At 37.2% G+C, this 24,077-nt stretch overlaps 1 protein-coding gene across 6 annotated transcripts in view; it reads right to left on the bottom strand.

Moving 5' to 3' along the window:
- cops7a (COP9 constitutive photomorphogenic homolog subunit 7A) overlaps positions 1-15,418 on the bottom strand; it is a 54,482-nt gene extending 39,064 nt beyond the window's left edge. For 3 of the 6 annotated variants that reach the window (XM_034040507.3, XM_034040512.3, XM_058992508.1), the window contains exon 1: positions 14,081-14,204. The gene's annotated coding sequence lies outside the window, so the exon portion shown is untranslated. Of the gene's footprint in view, positions 1-10,702; positions 10,770-13,861; positions 13,951-14,080; positions 14,205-15,398 lie in introns of those variants that run through there. The other 3 variants (XM_034040509.3, XM_034040510.3, XM_058992507.1) reach the window with 3 other exon arrangements.
- Positions 15,419-24,077: the final 8,659 nt, after the last annotated feature.

Here is a 24,077-nt window from a genome sequence, read left to right on the forward strand (position 1 = left end):
AAAGTGTACACAGGTGCTTCAAACGACACAGAGAAGAGTGAATTTGGCCAGCCCTATGATGTTGTTACGTCTCTCATGGTCAGTTGGATAAGGGACATACTTTGATTACTGACAATTTTTACACATCCGTACCACTCGCTTCAGTTTTCACTTATCAGCACGAAACCCAACTTGTTGGTACACTGCATGGCAACAGAAAATACTTACCTTGATGAACAGGTGGTTTACAGGTCAGGAAGATTGCTGTATACTGCTTTCAGACAAAAGAAAAGCCAGAGAAAGCCAGTTTTGCTCAGCACAGGGAACACAGCCACTGAAGTAAAAGTGTGTGTTGAAATAAAAAATTGGGAGGTGTAGATTTGGCAGATGAGAAGATTTACTCATACGAGAATGAAAGGCGATCGTACAAGTGGTACATGAAAATCTTTTTCAATGTGATCAACAGTTTGGTGCTGAATAGTTACAAACTTTATCAAGGCACAGTTCAACAACGGAAACAAATGGAAAGTGCTGTACACTTGCCCCCAAATAATAATAATAATAATAATAATAACTTCTGCAAAGGTGTGTGTGACAATGGGAAAGTTGCTTCGATCCCACAACCGGTGTGTTCTGGATGTAAGATAGAAAAGTTGGGAATAACCACAACATCTTCTGGCAAGAAACGTCAGTTGGAGAAAGATTGCACAGTTTGCAGTGATCACCAATAAAAGCCAACAACATACAAATGTGCTACCTGTGACAAGGGTGTGTGTCATGAATGCTTTCACACACCTACACAAAAGTGAACTTCGATCCTCAGGCTGTAAACTTAATTTTTTATTTTTTTTTTTTTTTTTTAAGGCCTACACATTTTGGTTGTACCCTAGCTATCATAAACATGGCCATGGACTTTTTTTTTTTTTTTTTAACCAAGTACAAGAAATATTACTACACAAAAACAACTGACTTCACCAAACTGGATTTACAAACCACTGAAAAAAAAAGACTGATTGCAAAAGGACTTTACAGAGAATAAGCTTCCCTGTGCCAATTCAGATGTCTCCACAACTCAAATTAAGTTACATTTATTATTATTATTTTTATTATTATTATTATTATTATTATTATTATTATTATTATTATTATTATTAATAAGTAGTAGTAGTTTTGCATATGCTTTTATATTTAATTAACACTTCTTTATGTTGGTATATATGTTGAACAATCTTTATATAAGAGAAAAGGCTTTCAAGGTCAAGTACGTATACTGTGCTGTGCGGTTCCGATCTCTTTGTACAGATAGATGCGTTGCTTGCAAAACTGAATATATCTTTTGATTCGTTGCTTGTAAACATTTGTGTTTTTTTACATTTTAAAAAGAACATTATTGGTATTTATATGTTGTATTTTTAAAGTGTTTATGTGCATGGTTGGTTTTGAAAAGAACTGATGTTTTGATGATAAAAATACTGTTTGTATAACAAAGGTGTCTTTGCCAATACATATTTCTATATTCAGTCCAAAAATATATCAATACCAGAAAGAACAAAAAACTTCAATGTCTTATATTTCTTGTGATATATAGGTTAGATTTCATATAATATATACATTTTTGGGTGTAAAATTAAGTAATTTGCTACGCTATCCCAAGCGCTGTTATTTGCGTGTGACAGCTGTAGTCCTGTGGCGTAGAGCACTCGCTGTGACGTAGTACTCCGAGGGTTAAGCCTGTCTGCATATGACATGCCTTTTAAACCCAGGATAATTCTGGTCGCTCTTCTTTGCACTCTTTCTAGAGCAGCAATATCCTTTTTGCAGCGAGATGACCAGAACTGAACACAGTATTGTGATGAGGTTTTACTAATGCATTGTAAAGTTTTAACATTACTTCCCTTGATTTAAATTCAACACTATTCAATATATAGCTGAGCATTTTGTTGGCCTTTCTTACACATTGTCTAGATGAAGACATTTCTGAGTCAACATAAACTCCTAGGTCTTTTTTACAGATTCCTTCTTCAATTTCAGCACCTCACAATGCACATTTGTATTGCCTGCGTGCAGTACCTTACACTTTTCTCCCTTAAATGTCATTTGCCATGTCTCCCCAGTTCTGAATGCTGTCTAGATCATTTTGAATGACCTTTGCTGCTGCAACAGTTTGCCACTCCTCCTATTTTTGTGTCGTCTGCAAATTTAACAAGTTTGCTTACTATACCAGAATCTAAATCATTAATGTAGATTAGGAATAGCAGAGGACCTAAGACTGATCCCTGTGGTACTCCACTGGTTACCTCGCTCCATTTTGAGGTTTCTCCTCTAATCAGTACTATGTTTTCTACATTTTAACCACTCCCTAATCGTTCAGCTTGAGAATTAATTAATCTTTTATGCGGGACTTTGTCAAAAGCTTTCTGGAAATCTAAATAAACCATGTCGTATACTTTGCAATTATCCATTGTCAATGTTGCATCCTCAAAAAAGTCAGGCAGGTTAGTTAGACACGATCTCCCTTTCCTAAAACCATGCTGACTGTCTCCCAGGATATTGTTACCATATAGGTAATTTTCCATTTTAGATCTTATTATAGTTTCCATAAGTTTACATATAATAGAAGTCAGGCTCATTGGTCTGTAGTTACCTGGTTCGGTTTTGTCTCCCTTTTTGTGGATCAGTATTACGTTTGCAATTTTCCAGTCTGTCGGTACAACCTGTGTCAAGAGACTGTTTCATGATCTTGGTTAGCGGTTTGTTAATAACTTCTTTCATTTCTTTGAGTACTATTGGGAGGATCTCATCTGGCCCAGGGGATTTGTTTATTATAAGAGCTCCTAGTCCCTTTAACACTTCTGCTTCTGTTATGCTAAAGTTACTTAAAACTGCATCATGTTATGGGGATGCTTCTCTTCAGCAGGGACTGGGAAGCTTGTCAGGATAGAGGGGAGAATGGATGTTGCAAAGTACAGACGAATCCTTGAGGAAAACCTTTTTGAGTCAGCCAAGACTCTGAAACTAGGGAGGAAATTCACATTTCAGCAGGACAATGACCCGAAGCACAAAGCCAAAGCCACACTGGAGTGTGGAGTGGTTGAACAAGAAGAGAATTAATGTTCTTGAGTGGCCCAGTCAAAGTCCTGACTTAAATCCAATCGAAAATGTATGGCGAGACTTGAAGATTGCAGTCCATCGATGATCCCCAACAAGCTTATCAGAACTGGAGCAATTTTCCAGTGAAGAATGGGCAAAAACTTCACCATCCTACTATGCAAAGCTAGTCGAGACCAATCCAAAAAGACTCATAGCAGTAATTGCTGCAAAAGGTGCTTCTACCAAGTACTGACTTAAGGGGCTGAATACTTATGCAACCAGTACATTTCATTTTGTACATTTTCTTTGCAAGTTTTGCTGACATTTAACCGCCTCCTCATATAACAGTGTTCAGTTTAACCACTACAGCTTTGAATAAAAAAAAGTTAGTTTGAAAAACTGTGCATATATTATTTGTAATTCAACAAAATGTGACTTTATTGGTAGGGAGTGAATACTTCTGTAACAAAGATAGTAACTCTAAAAACAACGTTGTGGGTACGTCCCCACTTTGTAAAACACCTTTTTAAGAACTAAATATGCCTTCAGTTCTCTCACTATATTTTTATTTACTATTTCTAACTGGAGTTAGAAATAGTAAATAAAAATATAGTGAGAGTCAAATCAGTACGTTTACATGAAAAAGCGTTTTCCGAAAACTAATGTTTTCGGAAAACTGAATCAGAAAACTGATTTTCTTAAAACGTCACTTTTCTGTGTTTACAAGATTAACGATAGAAAGTCTAATTAGAATTCAACTGTATACATGGATTGAAGTTTTCGGAAAACGCAGGAAATTTTCGCATGCAAAGTACTGTAGTACCCCAAGTACGATTTGTACAGACCGGACATTTTTTCTGCGACAGAACAAGAGACCAATCCAATAACAAGTGCTTTATCGAAGTGTCAGGTCTTAAAATTCAAAGATTACTATCCTATACATCTTTTCCGATTCCCCACAATGTCCAATCAGCCTTTCAAACAGCTCATCCGGTTCTATATTACCAGTTTCTTTTGCAGACATTATTTTAAATTATCACTTTATTTTAAAGCTGGAAAACATGTACTGCTTCAGTATGGGCTATTAAAATACATACGGACAAATATTACTTGATCCCTAACTTATTATTATTATTTTTATTATTAATTATTATTATTATTATTATTATTATTAATAATAATAATATTTATTTCTTAGCAGACGCCCTACAGTCGTAAACAAAAATACATTTCAAGAATCACAGTACAAGTATTAATACAATTAAGAACAAGATAAAATACTATAAATCAGTTCTAGCAAGTACAAGTATATGACAAAATACGATTCAATAACAGAGCAAATGGATCCATGCAGACTGACTACATATTGTTATTATTTTCTCTGTTTTCTAAAACCACGTGCAGGAATGAAGGTCAGAGTTTGCACATGTGCAGTACGCTATCAGAATAAGCTTTCCGAAAAGTGCGTTTACATGATATACATTTGGTTCGTTTTCAGGATTTGAATTGGAAATTTCTAGGTGCTGTTTTCCGAAAACTGACCGAAGGAATATTCGATACATTTTCCGAAAACTGTGTTTACATGACTTTTGATATCGGAATTAGTTTTCCGAAAAATATTGGAATTCTTATGCTCATGTAAACGCACTGAATGAGAAGTCTCCACAAATATAGGAATGCAAACGTGTGTGTGTGTGTGTGTGTGTGTGTGTTTCTGGATGTAGTACTGTGTTTTGGTTTTTTTCTGTAATGTTTATATAGTTAATTTTGGTATTTTTTTTGTTTGTTTGCTTTGTATTTCAACTCTCCGTATTTTGATATACAATACATTTGTACACTTACAGTTTCAATTAGTAAATGGTTATGTTGGTTACTTCAGTTAGCTTTAGCTGAAAAACGTTTGGGGAAATAGAAATGTAATAACATAACTGTAGAAATCCACGTAAATGCTTTGAACTTAATGTACTATAAAGTGTTGTGCGTGTAAGAGTGTTTTGAAAGTAATAAATGATTTGAACGTAACAGAGTGTTTTAAGCGTGAGAGTGTTTTGAATGTGACTAGTAGGGCGTTTTGAATTTACACTAAAAACACAGAGATGAAACTGAGGCGAAGTATAAAAAAGCTGAAAAGTGGCAGGAATCTGGGATCCACTGCCATGTTGGATTTTTTGCTCAGGAACCCAAATTGAATGAAGTTAAGATTCAGATTACACCTGAAATTAGAATGTATACCAAATAATAAGTGAACTTTAAATGCTGGTTTCACAAACCCAGACGCCAATACCAGAGAGTGAACAAAACAGCACCTGCCAAGCAAAAATAAGTAAACGTTTTTTGGGGTTTTTTTTTTTTGTCAAGTCTAGATGGTAAAATAGGGTCTGTGAAACTGATGCAATTATTCAGTCAAATAACTAAATATATTTTACCTCTTTCTTAAATAAATGCTGTTGCCTTTTCTTTTAATGTTCTTGTTCCTTTGGATCTCAAATGCAAGTTGTTTACATCAGAAAGTCACTGCCTTTTAATCGTTAAAGGTAAAAGCACTCTGTACACTTTCAATTGTTCTTGTTAATTTCTATTTTTGTGACACCTTCATTTCACCCGTTGTTTGAGCTTTAATAATAACAATAACAAATAATAATAATAATAATAAATAATAATAATAATACTAATAATTAGAATGGAAGTTTCTGAAGAAACTTTGTCTGCGTTGTAAAACGTCAGTGTAGACGGTGTTCGTATATACAACTGTTCCATGTAAACAGAGTGGTAGAAGGGGCTTTAAATGGCTTTATAGTTTTAGAACTGAATTTAAACACCTTTAAACAAAAACAAACAAACAAAAACTGTTAAGCCAGTTTTAAATGTATTATTATTATTATTATTATTATTATTATTATTATTATTATTATTATTTTAGTTTGTTTCTTTTGTGTAAGGAGTTATAACAGTATTTACAGTTAATGATTTGTACCTGAACAGTTGTCGTCAAAAGTTTACATAACCCATTATATGGAAAGTGACATACTCTGGGGTATGTAAACTTTTGACCACAGCTGTATCCTAATACTAGAAGCCCTGTGGCGGTCATTTTTGCGGTTTTTGGTTTTCAAATGTAATTTTCTCCAGTCGTGTAACACCTATGGGGCTGTGCGTTTGTGTACCTTTCTGTCTGTATGTATTAAATATTCTCACAAAGCATGAAACACGGGAGTGCAGAAATAAAGGAGATATATTACATTATACCTAAAAGCCCCGGGTGCAGTCACATTGACGGCCACTCAAAAAACAATTGTATTTTGATTATACAGAACGGTATTCTACTTTATTATTTTTATTTACCAGTCCGCAATGTGTTTAGCTGTAATCAGATTAGTCTCTACTCTCGGCCTGAGTGAATGACTGACAGTCTATTATTGTTGTCCGTCTATTGGGACGGACTGCACTTAAACAGAAAGGGAACCAATCTACTCGGAGAAAGGATCCTTCAGGAGGTCCAGAAGCATTTAAACTAGAAAGGAAGGGGGGAGAAAACAAAAAAACAGAAGGGAGACCACATCAAAACAAGGGCAAAAACTCAGGTAAGACCACTATTAAATGTATTTATCTTAATGCTAGAAGACTCAAACAAAATGTTAGAACTTGAAGCTACTGAACTAACAAGTAACTACGATGTGATAGGTGTTACAGAAACTTGGTTGTCTGAGAGTGATGGAGACGAATATAATATTAGTGGGTACACACTATATAGGAATGACAGGCAGGACAGAAGAGGCGGAGGGGTAGCGCTATACATAAGAAATAGTCTTGAAGCCCAGGTGTTAAATCAGGACAAAGAAAACAATGCAGAATCAATATGGGTCAGAATAATGGACACAAATTCAAAGGGCATAATAATAGGAGCATGCTATAGACCGCCAAATTCAGACGCTGAGCAAAATACTGTTGTACAATGACATTCGAAATGCGTGTAGAAAAGGAGAAGCCATACTAATGGGGGATTTCAACTTCCCCCATATAAAATGGGAAAACCCGATGGGGGGCACGACGGACTAAATTAAAATGGTGGAAATGACAAATGACTGCTTCCTAACGCAATTTGTCCGACTAGAGGGGAGGCATGCCTTGACTTAGTCTTTTCAAATAATGAAGACAGAATAGCTAAAACGGAGGTCAGACAGCCATTGGCAAACTCAGACCACAACATGGTCTCATTTGAAATATTTTTTAAAACCCCAAAAGTAATGACTAAAGCTAAGGTTTACAATTTTAGAAAAGCAAACTATGAAGGTATGAAACAGAGACTAATAGGAGTAGATTGGAGTAAAATAGAGAAAACATCCACAGAAAAAGGATGGCTGTTTTTTAAAAATGTAGTATTAGAGGCACAAAACAATTACATCCTAAAAGTAGACAAATCTAAATCTAAAACAAAATGGCAAAAATGGTTTAATAGATCAATTAAAAAAAATATTCAGCGAAAAAAGGCACTTTACAGAACGTTTAAAAGGGACCAAAAACAAAGCACACAGAAAGAGTACTTGGAACTGCAAACACAAGTCAAAAAGGAAGTTAGAAAGGCCAAGAGAGAGATAGAAATCAATATTGCTAAGAGGGCTAAAACCAATTCCAAAATGCTTTTCCAATAATATAACAGCAAGAGAACATTCAAAGAGGAGGTTAAATGTCTAAGAGACACAAATGGCAAAATAATAGATGAAGAAAAAAAAATAGCAAATATATTAAATGATTACTTTTCACAGGTTTTTACAAAGGAGGACACAGACAACATGCCCCACATGTCGACCTGTTCCTATCCAATTTTAAATAACTTTAGCATAACAGAGGCAGAAGTGTTAAAGGGACTAGGAGCTCTTAAAATAAACAAATCCCCTGGGCCAGATGAGATCCTCCCAATAGTACTCAAAGAAATGAAAGAAGTTATTTACAAACCGCTAACCAAGATCATGCAACAGTCTCTTGACACAGGGGTTATACCAACAGACTGGAGAATAGCAAACGTAATACCGATCCACAAAAAGGGAGACAAAACTGAACCAGGTAACTACAGACCAGTAAGCCTGACTTCTATTATATGTAAACTTATGGAAACTATAATAAGATCCAAAATGGAAAATTACCTATATGGTAACAATATCCTGGGAGACAGCCAGCATGGTTTTAGGAAAGGGAGATCATGTCTAACTAACCTACTTGACTTTTTTGAGGATGCAACATTGAAAATGGATAACTGCAAAGCATACGACATGGTTTATTTAGATTTCCAGAAAGCTTTTGACAAAGTCCCGCATAAAAGATTAATTCTCAAACTGAATGCAGTAGGGATTCAAGGAAATGCATGCACATGGATTAGGGAGTGGTTAACAGGTAGAAAACAGAAAGTACTGATTAGAGGAGAAACCTCGAAATGGAGCGAGGTAACCAGTGGTGTACCACAGGGATCAGTATTAGGTTCTCTGCTATTCCTAATCTACATTAATGATTTAGATTCTGGTATAGTAAGCAAACTCGTTAAATTTGCAGACGACACAAAAATAGGAGGAGTGGCAAACACTGTTGCAGCAGCAAAGGTCATTCAAAATGATCTAGACAGCATTTAGAATTGGGCAGACACATGGCAAATGAAATTTAATAGAGAAAAGTGTAAGTATTGCATGCGGGCAATAAAAATGTGCATTATAAATATCATATGGGAGATACTGAAATTGAAGAAGGGAACTATGAAAAAGACCTAGGAGTTTATGTTGACTCAGAAATGTCTTCATCTAGACAATGTGGGGAAGCTATAAAAAAGGCCAACAAGATGCTGGGATACATTGTGAGAAGTGTTGAAATTAAATCAAGAGAAGTAATGTTAAAACTTTACAATGCATTAGTAAGACCTCACCTAGAATATTGTGTTCAGGTCTGGTCACCTCGTTACAAAAAGGATATTGCTGCTCTAGAAAGAGTGCAAAGAAGAGCAACCAGAATTATCCCAGGTTTAAAAGGCCTGTTTGCAGACAGGCTAAAATAATTGAATCTATTCAGTCTTGAACAAAGAAGACTACGCGGCGATCTGATTCAAACATTCAAAATCCTAAAAGGTATAGACAATGTCGACCCAGGGGACTTTTTTCACCTGAAAAAAGAAACAAGGACCAGGGGTCACAAATGGAGATTAGATAAAGGGGCATTCAGAACAGAAAATAGGAGGCACTTTTTTACACAGAGAATTGTGAGGGTATGGAACCAACTCCCCAGTAATGTTGTTGAAGCTGATACCCTGGGATCCTTCAAGATGCTGCTTGATGAGATTCTGGGATCAATAAGCTACTAACAACCAAACGAACAAGATGGGCTGAACGGCCTCCTCTCGTTTGTAAACTTTCTTATGTTCTTATTTATTTTCACTTCTGACTCCCAGTCCCTTTTTCCTCACTTTGGGTCACTTGCAACGAACTGAAAGCAGCGTACTAACTGGGGATGATCCCGTGGTTAGTACGCAGCTCCGTAGTAAACTAGTACGCAAGTTAAATACCAATTGCAACGAACTTGACGGCTGAAGTTAGTCCCCAGCTGCGTACTAAAAAAGGTCTCAATTGCAATTAACCCAAAAATAACTGCTGCTGTCCTCTATAGGATACTAAGTACAGTACTAACTTAGTCCAACTCTTGCTATGGACTAAGAATTTTAGTATCGTACTAAGCGGAATAGTGGAAGACATGTGAAAGTCCCAGAATGTACTGGCAGTTTATTATATGCACACATTATTATTTCAGCAAAAATATACACATATATGTCGTCACTATATTTGAAGCATCTGCTGCCTGTATGGATATTGTAAAATTACATTACGACTACAATACTGTTAACTACTAATAATGAAGGAAGGTGTCGGCAGCATTACAGTCAAGCACGTAGAGCCTGTAGTATGCGATAGTAGGTTTCACATTTGAGAAACTTATTTATTGATTTATTTATTTTTTATTTTTTTGGGGGGGGGGCAGCAAGTCTATTCATTCCCTTTAATTTGAGGGGACTCGACACTGGTGGTTCTTAGGGGCGAGCAGGGATATTGAGGAGTAGGGACACAGTGAGTAGAATGTGAGTTAAGTGTTATTTTACACAGTAGGACCTGGGGGCACATTGAAAAATAAAATAAACAGTGCTCTTCTCAGGGTGTTTTTAGAAGTGATTATCTATGATACTTCTTCGGAATACCACCCCTTCCCTGTTTTGTACTTGTTGTGGTCCAATGAGAGTAGTGTCGAAACAGCCCGTGTGTGTTGACCACGGTTATCCTTCACTCCCTTTAAAACAGCCTGGGCCGCACTGCAACTGTCTGTGTCATGTATAAAGCTAATGTTGTAATCAAAAACAGAATTCAAAATTAAACCAGCTTTGCTAGTTTATTTCATGGCATTGCACTTGGTTGAATATTTTATAGGCAGTCCATGTGCCCCGATATGGAGTATGTTACCATGCATATATATATCTTAAATAAAATAAATTATGATGTGCATAAATATAAATATATCTTAGAGACTAATTAATATTTATGTATAAATGTCTGCCTATTTGTAACATTGTAAAAATGATTATTAGCTCATAATATCGTAAAATACATACATTACAGTTACAAATATTTCAAATGTTCTGATTCCGAGCCATCCCGCCTTGCGTCGTGTCCGTCTCCCTGTAAAAGGATAAAGCGGTTCTGATAATGAATGAATGATTTAGAGTCCCCTTCAATTCCTGTTTGGTAACAACAACGCTTGATCCTTAGTACCATACTAAATCTGGGGATCAGCTAGTCTCCAACTTTGTTCCGCTTGTTTTTTCGATGCAATTGGTACTAACTTAGTACGCAGCTGGGGATGATCCCGAGATAATCTGCAAGTTCGTTGCAACTGACCCTTTATGATTTTATTTTGCGATTATTTAACTATTGTCAAAATAAACAGACTGCATCTAATCACAGTTGCTAATTTTTGTCCCAAAAATAACCCGAAATGCTACAATATATTGATGGACATTACATAAGCAAATGAGATGTCCTTTTTTTGGACCATGTTCCTTCCCAAAAATATGTTTTAATATTAGCCTTTAATAAAGGAAAACGACTGCTTTAATTCATTTTCATGTATCTATTTCAGTGCAATGTAGTTTCTTCATTGTAATAAGAAACACTTTTTTTTTTTAACATTTACATTTTATTTCTGTTTTTTCATTAAAAAAATAATGGTTTTCAAAAACTGGGGTGAATTTGAAAATGCAAAACGGCCCAGAATTTGGGATGTTATCTAAAAACCATAAGTGCCCAGAGGAATTTGGGACGTTATCTGAAAACTATACCAGCCCAGAATTTGGGACGTTATCTGAAAAGCAAAGCCGCCCAGAATTTGGGACGTAAATGAAAACAGGGGCAGTCTATATGTAAAACTGTGATTACATTAGAGATAAAAATGTATCCTGTAACAAACCTGCAATACTGTATAGATTTTATATTAATTTATCGCACAAATGATTATAGATATGCTATTTTAAAGAATAAAGTACACCACCACAGAAACCCAATTCGTACATTCATGCATAACAAAGTAATAACCCACAGTTTATTATATTAGTACAGCAAAATACCATATTATATTTTAATTGACAGGTTGTGGAAAGCAGATCTCTCTCTCTCTAATCACAATTTTAAAAATGCCTGCACGCTTTCCCACTCATGTGACGACATATTCATGTGACAGACATGGACCAATCAAAACGTGAGACTGTTATGCGGTTCCATCCCAAAAACCAGGCCTGTGTCATACCTCCACTCGCTCCACAAGTGAAACAGAAAATAAATATTTATCTTAATTTTTCGCCAGCACCTTCCTTCCGTTCCATTATTTTCGCAGTTTTCTGCAATGTGAACTGCACCGTAACTGTTTAATTCACAGTACTGTACGTGTCTGTGGACCAGTGAAATAGGTTGCGTTCCTAAATTCAACGATGAGAAGCAACAACTCTCAAAATAGTTCCTAAACTCACCGTTGAGAGCTGGTGACGCGCAGCGTTGGCTCAACGAACTCACCGACTCTCAGAGCTGGTGAGCTGATCAACAGAAAGACACCCACAAAAATTATGAATGGGATTTAAATGTAGATACTGATACAGCAATCCCTCTGGCCGAGGGATTAACTAGTTGTTAATTATCTTATTACCCCTCGGCCAGAGTCTGCACGCGTTTGGTAAGGATGCATGACTGTCAGCTAGTTAAATAATCAGTAGCTGATCAGCCATGCATCCTCACAGGGTTTTTAAATATAATAATAAAAGATGCAGCGGAGAGAGAGAGAGAGAGAGAGAGAGAGAGAGAGAGAGAGAGAGAGAGAGAGAGAGAGAGAGAGAGAGAGAGAGAGAGAGAGAGAGAGAGAGAGAGAGAGAGAGAGAGAGAGAGAGAGAGAGAGAGAGAGAGAGAGAGAGAGAGAGAGAGAGAGAGAGAGAGAGAGAGAGAGAGAGAGAGAGAGAGGAGATCCAGTGGTTAAAGAAAAGGGCTTGTAACCAGGAGGTCCCCGGTTCAAATCCCACCTCAGCCACTGACTCATTGTATGACCCTAAGCAAGTCACTTAACCTCTGTCTGTGCTCCGTCTTTCAGGTGAGACATACTTGTAAGTGACTCTGTACCTAATGCATAGTTTACACACCCTAAGCTCTGTAAGTCATCTTGAATAAAGGAATCTGCCAAATAAACAAATTGTGTGTGTAATATATATATATATATATAAAAAAAATCACGAAGTAATGCAGCATATTTAATACAGACTTGTATTTAAGATTTTGTAAGATTCTTTTTAGAAGCTGCAGGCCGATATGCAGAATCGTTCATTTTAAATTTTACCGTTTAGTTTAGGAATGCAACAAAGCGTTCCTACCTGGAAGTGTTGTGACAAAAGTGACGTTTTTGTTGAGTCAACGCTCAACAGTACCGTTGAATTTAGGTACGCACATATAGCTGCCAAAGACAGCCGTCTGCAAGCACTCATTTTTTCAGTTTTTTTTCTGTTTCTGTTATATAATAATTTAGCGGTGTTACGCTGCAAAACCAAAAACCTTTACACCAACTGTCATAAATGTGTTAATAGCTTAAAAAAAAACAAAACAACAAAAAGTAGCCCCCCTGGGGACTGAGTAAAACTGAAAACCGCCAATCAGCGGAGATTTTTCTTCTCTGAAAACACTAAGTAACTGTACAAACGTACGTGTTTTTTTGGCGTGAGCGTATTAGCCGGGATTGTTTTCGGTACATGCTGCACTATCATGAGCGCTTTGGTTTATAGTCTTGAACAAGATACCACACATGCCGATGTGCGTCACACTGTATTTATCAAACTCAAAATCAAAAGTATATTTAACTTACATTTCACAAACCATTTGCGTTCACATTATAATGTATAAATCTATTCTACAAGGAAGATTAGCAGTACAGATACTACTGCCAACCAAACCCGTGCAAGTCCCCGCGTCTCTAACACTCCTTCAACCAAATGCATTCAAAGTACACACACACATTATATATATATATATATATATATATATATATATATATATATATATATATATATATATATATATATATATACACACACATACATTATATACATATATATATATATATATATATATATATACATATATATATATATATATATATATATATATATTTATATATATATATATATATATATATATATATACACACACACACACACACACACACACATGTTTATTAAACAGACCGGTTCAAGACCAAACTCAGCCGTCTTCTGCGCTTCCACTCCCGGCCGCCACTTCTACTCAAATCCGGGAGCTTTCGTAGACAGCAGGCCTAAATAACAAGAATCGTGATTTCAAAGTTTGGAGCCGGGCGAAGGCACGGTGGCTAAGACGTGCACGCCGATACCTGGCTGTGGACAGGCTGGCTGAACGTGCACGCCGATACCAGGCTGTGTTCTCACCTTTTTCCTTCTTCAAACGATTTCTTGATTCTTTCCCAGCTGTGAGTCTGAAGCACCTGGATCCCCCTTCACGAACGGTAGCAACAAACCAGAGCTGCTGATTGGAGCAGCCGCACATGGAAGGCGGACCGATAACCTATTCCTGTATTCCGATTGGAGCATGTCTCCAATCGGAATAAATGTTTTGACAGCACGAGGGTGGGGCTAGAACGCATTTTTTGTAACATAACTGTGGACTGGAGGCTCCAGCTCGTGAGGTACTCACACAGCGTACTACATGCGTAAAGAAAACATAAAGAAACAGAGGGTGCGTTCACAGAGATCATTCTGCGCAGAAGCTGACCAATTTAGCCAATGACTTTCTAAGAATTATCTCAGTGAACGCACCCATTGGCTAACTTGGCCAGATTCTGCACAGAATTATCTCCGTGACCCCAGAGTTAGAGGGTAGCTCACTCAGCACCAGTGTTACCAGATTGAGCCGATTCCCCCTCAAATTTTTATTTTTATTTTTTATATATATTATTTGTGCGGATAAAAATTGCATTGTGCGGGTGATGATATCTTGGGCTAGTTTTAGGTCTGTGGGCGGGTAATTCGTATTTTCTGTCATAGGTCCAACTATATATATATATATATATATATATATATATATTTTTTTTTGTGTGTGTGTATTAAGAGGAACGGTGGTTCCGCGTACAAGTTAGAAAAACTTGTTTGAAACCAAATCAAATTATATATATATATATATATATATATATATATATTTGTGTGTGTGTATTAAGAGGAACGGTGGTTCCGCGTACAAGTTAGAAAAACTTGTTTGAAACCAAATCAAATTATATATATATATATATATATATATATATACACACACACACACACACACATACACACATCTATCTATCTATCTATCTATATATATATAAGAACATTACAATTGAACATTACAAAAACAAATTACAGCTCAAGAGTTTAGCTGTTTTTACCATGTTGCAGCGGCAAAACTAAATCACTTAGAATACCATCTGTACCAGTACATACCTCTTATACACAATGAGATATAAGTCGTCAAACTAAAGTAAAATTGTTATTTTCCTTCTTTTTCCGTCTACTTTTTAAGGGTGTGTAGCGACTATTCAAACAGAAAATCTAACTAACTGGACATCTACCAATCATGTGATTCCACATGTTGGTCAACGTCAAAACATACAAGGGAATGCAAGCAGTTTGATATCCACACCATTTATATTAAACAAATTATTTATGTTTTAAAACAGCACATATCGCTGGAAAACAAAACAACAAAAAAACATACCGTGGTTTAAACTCGCAATATGACTTTCTTGAAAAGCATACGACCTTAGCCCGCTGTGCCACTGCGCAGTTGTTGAAATGCGTTCGTTTTTTAAGCTTACATCCAAGCCTGACCAGCTTCGATTTCCTGTCTGAAAATTTCTAGTTTCCTGTTTGGTTGGTAGATACCATAGAATGGAATTGCACACAAGAGTGGCATGTAGCTTGCTTGTCTAAATCTACAGCAATTGACATTTATATACCTATATAAAAAGTACAAGTTTCATGTAAAAGCGACATCGTGGGAGAAGTACTAGTGGACAAGTACAACGCAGTTAGAAGCAGTTTGAAAGCAGGTTGACAGCTGCAGAAGCTAAACTAAACTTCCAAAAAAAAAAAAGGTCTTCAAGCCAGTAATCTGTGACAACTGCATGATGTGGGAAATCCGAGAAAACCCAACAGAGCTCAATCAAGTTTGTGTAAAGTGCCGCACGATCCAGGACTTGCTTCAGCGATTAAGCCTGCTAGAAAAGGAGCTGGAGGAAATGAGACAGCAACAGGAGCTTGAGGAGCTGACACACCCACAATTCATGGAAGTCTGCACCCCTAGCAGACTGAAAGCCACCAGGGAGATGGAAGAGAGTCGAAACAGCTGGGTTCAGATAGGCAGAAGCAGGGAAAAAAAGAAACTTCGTCAAACACAACCACCAGAAATCCAAACATTCAACACATTTGAGCCACTTCAACATTTAGATGACAAAACCAACATCAAGAGAATGAAAGAAATAACATCCAGGACCCTATAAACAGTGCTGGCCAGGCAGCAAAAAGAAGGGAGGTCATGATTTTGGGGACTCCATAGTGAGAAACACAGCAAGTTCAGTTCGCAGTTTGGACCCCCTTACAACAACAGTGTGCTTCCTTCCAGGAGCCTCAGTCAAGCACATCACTGAGAATGTGGACAGGCTCCTAGAACAAACAGGAGACGACTCGGTAGTAGTCGTCCACATCAGTACAAACAACATTGGAAGAGACAGGCCAAGATCCCTGCAAAACAAATTCAGAGAGCTAGGAAGGAAATTAAAAGACAAGACCAAAACTGTGGTATTTTCTGGGATACTGCCGGTACCTTGCAAAGGACCATATGGACAGTTGGAAATACAAAATCACAATGCATGGCTGAAATCGTGGTGCACATAGGAAGGCTTCACCTTTCTTGAACATTGGAGCACATTCTACAACAAGGACTATCTATATAGGTGGGACGGACTGCACTTAAACAGAAAGGTAACCAATCTCTTCGGAGAAAGGATCCTTCAGGAGGTCCAGAAGCATTTAAACTAGAAAGGAAGGGGGGAGAAAACAAAAAAACAGAAGGGAGACCACATCAAAACAAGGGCAACAACTCAGGTAAGACAACTATTAAATGTATTTATCTTAATGCTAGAAAGTCTCAGAAACAAAATGTTAAAACTTGAAGCTACTGCACTAACAAGTAACTACGATGTGATAGGTGTTACAGAAACTTGGTTGTCTGAGAGTGATGGAGACGAATATAATATTAGTGGGTACACACTGTATAGGAAAGACAGGCAGGACAGAAGAGGCGGAGAGGTAGCGCTATACATAAGAAATAGTCTTGAAGCCCAGGTGTTAAATCAGGACAAAGAAAACAATGCAGAATCAATATGGGTCAGAATAATGGACACAAATTCAAAGGGCATAATAATAGGAGCATGCTATAGACCGCCAAATTCAGACGCTGAGCAAAATAATCTGTCATACAATGACATTCAAAATGCGTGTAGAAAAGGAGAAGCCATACTAATGGGGGATTTCAACTTCCCCCATATAAAATGGGACAACCCGATGGGGGGCACGACGGACGAAATTGAAATGGTGGAAATGACAAATGACTGCTTCCTAACGCAATTTGTCAAGGCATCAACTAGAGGGGAGGCATGCCTTGATTTAGTCTTTTCAAATAATGAAGACAGAATAACTAAAACAGAGGTCAGAGAGCCATTGGCAAACTCAGACCACAACATGGTCTCACTTGAAATATTTTTTAAAACCCCAAAAGTAATGACTACAGCTAAGGTTTACAATTTTAGAAAAGCAAACTACAAAGGTATGAAACAGAGACTAACAGAAGTAGATTTTGGTAAAATAGAGAAAACATCCACAGAAAAAGGATGGCTGTTTTTTAAAAATATAGTACTAGAGGCGCAAAACAATTACATCCCAAAAGTAGACAAATCTAAATCTAAAACAAAATGGCCAAAATGGTTTAATAGATCAATTAAAAAAATATTCAGCGAAAAAAGGCACTTTACAGAGCGTTTAAAAGGGACCAAAAACAACGTACACAGAAAGAGTACTTGGAACTGCAAACACAAGTCAAAAAGGAAGTTAGAAAGGCCAAGAGAGAGATAGAAATCAATATTGCTAAGGGGGCTAAAACCAATTCCAGAATATTTTTCCAATATTATAGCAGCAAGAGAACATTCAAAGAGGAGGTTAAATGTCTAAGAGACACAAATGGCAAAATCATAGACGAAGAAAAAAAAATAGCAAATATATTAAATGATTACTTTTCACAGGTTTTTACAAAGGAGGACACGGACAACATGCCCCACATGTCGACCTGTTCCTATCCATTTTTAAATAATTTTAGCATAACAGAGGCAGAAGTGTTAAAGGGACTAGGAGCTCTTAAAATAAACAAATCCCCTGGGCCAGATGAGATCCTCCCAATAGTACTCAAAGAAATTAAAGAAGTTATTTACAAACCGCTAACCAAGATCATGCAACAGTCTCTTGACACAGGGGTTGTACCGACAGACTGGAAAATAGCAAACGTAATACCGATCCACAAAAAGGGAGACAAAACTGAACCAGGTAACTACAGACCAGTAAGCCTGACTTCTATTATATGTAAACTTATGGAAACTATAATAAGATCCAAAATGGAAAATTACCTATATGGTAACAATATCCTGGGAGACAGTCAGCATGGTTTTAGGAAAGGGAGATCGTGTCTAACTAACCTACTTGACTTTTTTGAGGATGCAAATGGATAACTGCAAAGCATACGACATGGTTTATTTAGATTTCCAGAAAGCTTTTGACAAAGTCCCGCATAAAAGATTAATACTGACTCAAACATTCAAAATCCTAAAAAGGTATAGACAATGTCGACCCAGTGGACTTCTTTGACCTGAAAAAAGAAACAAGGACCAGGGGTCACAAATGGAGATTAGATAAAGGGGCATTCAGAACAGAAAATAGGAGGCACTTTTCTACACAGAGAATTGTGAGGGTCTGGAACCAACTCCCCAGTAATGTTGTTGAAGCTGACACCCTGGGATCCTTCAAGAAACTGCTTGATGAGATTCTGGGATCAATAAGCTACTAACAACCAAACGAGCAAGATGGGCTGAATGGCCTCCTCTCGTTTGTAAACTTATGTTCTTAGTTCTTCTTATGTTCTAAATAAATAAATATATATATATTGTAAGTTGCCTAAAATTAATAGCGCATCAAAGAGTCAACAGTAGCTACCAACACACACACACACACGCGCACACGCACACACACACAAACTCACACGCACCCGCACACACACTCACACACAATCAAGTCCTTTCGTAGATATAATATAATGTGAACATGCGTTGATTAAAAAAAAAACATTTTCAATCTAGGGTTTGTTTGGTCTGTGTGTGTTTTATATGCAACCGCTTTACACTAGAAATCTCCGTCATGTTCACTTGACCATACTGTCAATTTGTATGTTTTAAACACAGCAAACAACAGTTATTTTCGCAGCGGTAACTAGCTCATCTCCCCAAAACACATTTTTGGCTTACAATCCTTCGAATAATAACTGTGCATGAAATGTCCCGTGAACTATTTTGCATAAACCTGCCCAACCTCATTATACGCGATGTCAATTCGCTACTGAGAAAAATTGTGGCTAGCTGCTAGTCAAAAATGGATCAACAACATTACATGAGTGGCTCTACAAAAAGGAAATTGGAAAAGGAGGCCAAAGCAACTTCGCTTTTACAAAACATCACGTCAATAAATAGCAACCTACTGTGTCACTTGATGGAAATTTAGAGTAGAGACTTGCAATGTGATAATCGACAGGTTACTGTCTTGTCTCAATCACCGACTGGGTGCCTATAGGGAGCTGAACGATCGCTTTGGGGTTCTCTTTGAAAACGGCGTTTCTGACCTCAGTGACACACGCAAACGGCCAGCAGAGCTTGCTGCTGTTTACTCAAATGACCTTGACCTCAACTTCGCTGATTAACTTATCCAGTTCAAATTCTTCATTCAAGAAGAGCCAAACAAATATCCTACTCAACTGCTTCTAATTCTGCGGCAAAACGGACTCCATTCAACATTTCCCAATGTGTTCATTGTACTCAGACTTTTTCTGACCTTGTCCGTTACTAACTGTGAGGGGGAACGCACATTTTCATTGATGGCAAGAGTGGAAAATGAGCTAAGATCAACAATGTGCCAAAGGCGGCTTAATGCGTTATTGCTGATGGCGATCGAGTCGGAACTATTAAAAATAATGGACTTTGAGGACATCATAACAGAGTTCGCCAAGAGGAAATCGAGGAGGAAGGTGTTGGCCTAAAAGGTAAGGCAGTGGTACTTTTTCCTCATTTGCTGTTGATGCGCAACTATAAAAACAATATCTAAAACAACTTGAATGCAGTGCACAATGGTGGTGTGGTGTGATTCATGTCTTAGAGTTTGGGTTGTGCATGTTATATGCGTGAACTTGAGCGAACCCTATGATGCCATAATTGCCGTAGTTTCTGTTATGAAATTAAAATTTAGCATTGAACACGTGCTCTAGAGTGGCATCCTGCTGTTTTATAGCTAACAGTGCACCGTCATCACTTTTGGGTGATATCGCTGCTTGTTGCAGACTCTGGGTTGGTGTGTAGACAGACAGTATGTTGTGTTTTCATGTGGTTGTGTTTGTGATTGTTGCATTGAGTGCAAATAGTGTTGCGTTTCGTGCTGAGGTGTGTGTGCGTGTGTGTGTGTTGTTATTGCTTAGCAGATGTAGGGCCCTATGAAATATATGTTATTATTTTGCATTTTTCCGTTTTAATCATTTCGGATTTCCCCATACAATTAAACACACACTAAACACCCGATACATAATCAAAACAAAATGCCTAATATGTGAAAAGTTACACAAGGAGGCAAGGCGGCTTTGTGAGGGTGAGGGTGAGGGTGAGGGTGGGCCCCTTCAGAAGTTTGTGCCCAGGGCCCCGGATCTAATAAATCCGCCTCTGGTGATTGGTACTTTGACGGGAGACTGCCTGTCAATACCAGGTACTTTAAACTTTTCTTTGAAGTTTTGCTTTACAATAACAAATAACAGATTAAACAGCAAAAATGAGTTGATTTACTTTTAATGTATTGATGCCAGCTCGATGCCCTCGTTTTAAATAATTCCCACCTCGCTTTGCTCGCCTTAAAAAAGTTTCCCGGGTCGCTGGGCTCAGCCAGCTACTCATTACTATTCTCTCCTAGCAGAACTTTTCATCTCTCATTCCATTACAAGCAGCACACCATGCCGCTTCGGCATGCAGCTCTTTCACTTTTCTATAAGGCACATGAGATGCACTGTTCTGACTGATTTTATTAATCGCTATTGCAATAATTGCATAAAATAAGTTATAAATATATTTCATGCTTCCACACGCTGTTTTAATTGCATTTGGATCATTCCAGACACCACCTGATACGTGAGCGCAAAAAAACCATAAATGTTCGTGAATGGGGGGGGGGGGGTCAGACTGTCATGAAGGGGGGATACGTGATATGAAACATACCGTTAAAGCAAACAATACATTTACATTTTTAATGAAGGGGGGTGGGTTCAGGACCCCAAGGACACCCCCCCCCCCCCCCCTTACTGGATCCTTCCCTGCACCTGCAATGCATGAATTGTTTTGTTGGATTTGGTATGAAAACAAAAGTTGGTAATCATCCAAAACTATGTTGTGGAAAAACCTAAGCTGAGAGCTTCGTTGGCTTGAAATAAAGTACAATTTATGAATTATATTGAAACTGTGGAGATTCTGGGAAGACTTCAGGGACTAATTTTATGTCAGGCAGTAACACACAGTAAGTTCAAATATTTCTCACTATTTACTGTGTTCAATTCTATTCTGATATTGCTAGGTTATATTGCTGTAAAACAAGACCATTTTACCAGCAAAGCATTTTGTTAATTTTGCATTTATTATAAGTCTGCATTATTAATGTGCCATATATTTGTTGTGAATTTGTGATAGTGTAATCTAGCACTGCAGAAGCGCAAATATTTGTTGACGGAAAAATGTACAATTTTCAGTCGTTTTACACATTTTTTCTGCAAACGGTGCCAATAAGCACAGTTGGGACATTATCAGGTATTATTCATTTAAAGTACAATTACAGGCATTATGCTGCTTCTGTAATTAGAAGAACCCAAACAGCTTTTCTTTCAGTTTATGGTGTGCACAAATCTACAAACTGACACATGTGCTTTTAGGCATTAATATACTGTATACATATTTTATTTAGTTCCAATCCATATATTGTATTAAAACAAAATGATGATGAAAATACTGTTAATATATCAATGCAACTGCCTTATCGATGTGCAGCAGTGTGGAGTAGTGGTTAGGGCTTTGCAGTCTTGACCAGAGGGTTGTGGGTTCAGTCCCAGCTGGGGGACACTGCTGCTGTACTCTTCAACAAGGTACTTTACCTAGATTGCTCCAGTAAAAACCCAACTGTATAAATGGGTAATTGTATGTAAAAAAAAAAAAAATAGTGATATCATTATAATGTGATATCTTGTAACAATTGTAAGTCGCCCTGGATAAGGGTGTCTGCTAAGAAATAAATAATAATAATTGATGTAAACCATTTAAACATATTTAAACAGGAAAGCATGCATAAAAGTTGCAGTTATTTTATCACTGCATTGATCATTAATACATTTTAAAAACACAAAACATCAAAGTCACAGCATGCATTACATTCGGCCTGGGACATTTCAATTTCAGTGACATTAAATTTGACTGTATTATGGCTACATCTGTCTTCTTTTCATACATTTGCACTGTAAAACCACAGGCGTGTGAAATGTTTGTAGGTAAATGGCATGTGTGTATAGTAAAAAAAATACAAATAGAAGTGCTCTATTCCTAAACAGCAGTGTTTATACGTCATTAGGTGTAACACTGGTGTTTAGTCATTTGGAAATAATTGTTAAACGGTATGTGTTTAATCTGTGCCATTTTTGTTTAGATTTTAAACACCAGCCATGTTATAAACGTGTATGAATGTTTAAAAAGTGTTACAAATCATAAACACGTCCAAGAGTTTATATTAAAAAAAAACACCACACAGTGTTTAAATCCTAAACACATTTCAAATCATAAACCCAGTGATGTGTTTTAAAAGTGTGACAAGTGTTTTTCAGTGTAGCTTTTATACATTTTGTTCTATTATTTCACAAACACAACATTTTACCCAAATGTATGAAGGTCAGACACCTGGTTTTGCTCATTACACACTCCTATCTTAGCCACTGTACTATATGTGTTTAAACAATTTTTCTGTTTTCTTGAATTATCTGAAGTAGTTTTTTCTTGATATCAGTTTCCTCTAGAAAATGTCTCCACAACCATTACTTTGGTTTAAATCAACACATTACTTTGTATCCAGACTCAGGGCCAGCAGTGTGAAGTAGTCGTTAGGGCTCTGGACTCTTGACCAGAGGGTTGTGGGTTCAATCCCAGGTGAGGGACACTGCTGTTGTACCCTTGAGCAAGGTATTTTACCTAGATTCAGTATAAACAACTGGATAAATAGGTAATTGTATGTAAACATAATGTGCTATAATTGTGACAATTGTAAGTCAGCCTGAAACACTGGAACCATCATGCCTTTCACCATGAAACGACAAAGAAAACAACAACATAAATTATTATTATTATTATTTATTTCTTAGCAGACGCCCTTATCCAGGGCGACTTACAATCGCAAGCAAATACAAATACATTCAAGTGTTACAATATAAGTAATACAATAAGAACAAGAAATACAATAATTCTCAAGTGTGACAAACCACAATTCAATAATACAGCAGATAATAGTGAAAGTTACATCAGGATATGATTAAATAGTGATAGTTACATCAGGATATGATTAAGTACAAAATACTACAGATTAAACACTTGGCAGATTACATGAATAGGAAAGGACAGGATAAGGATCAGCATAGGCAGCCCACTCACAACAACTACAATAACACATCAGAAACCAGAGACACAGACACAACCACAATTTCAGCAAACTCCAGACCGATCCAGCACGTTGAGAGTTACTGTCGTGCAACTGTCCATGTAGCATCTCCTGGCCAACCACAGCCCGTTGAGAGTTATTATCGTGCAACTGTTAATGTAAAATATTCCGAACGAAATCCACCCGTTGAGGAATACCGTCGTGCAACTGTCCAAGTTACATCTCCAGACCAAACACAGCACATTGAGGAATACCGTCATGCAACTGTCCAAGTTACATCTCCAGACCGAACACAGCACATTGAACAATACCGTCATGCAACTATCCAAGTGACATCTCCATACCGAACACAGCACATTGA

Source organism: Acipenser ruthenus, chromosome 19, assembly GCF_902713425.1.
Source record: "Acipenser ruthenus chromosome 19, fAciRut3.2 maternal haplotype, whole genome shotgun sequence".
NCBI classification, from domain to species: Eukaryota; Metazoa; Chordata; class Actinopteri; order Acipenseriformes; family Acipenseridae; genus Acipenser; species Acipenser ruthenus.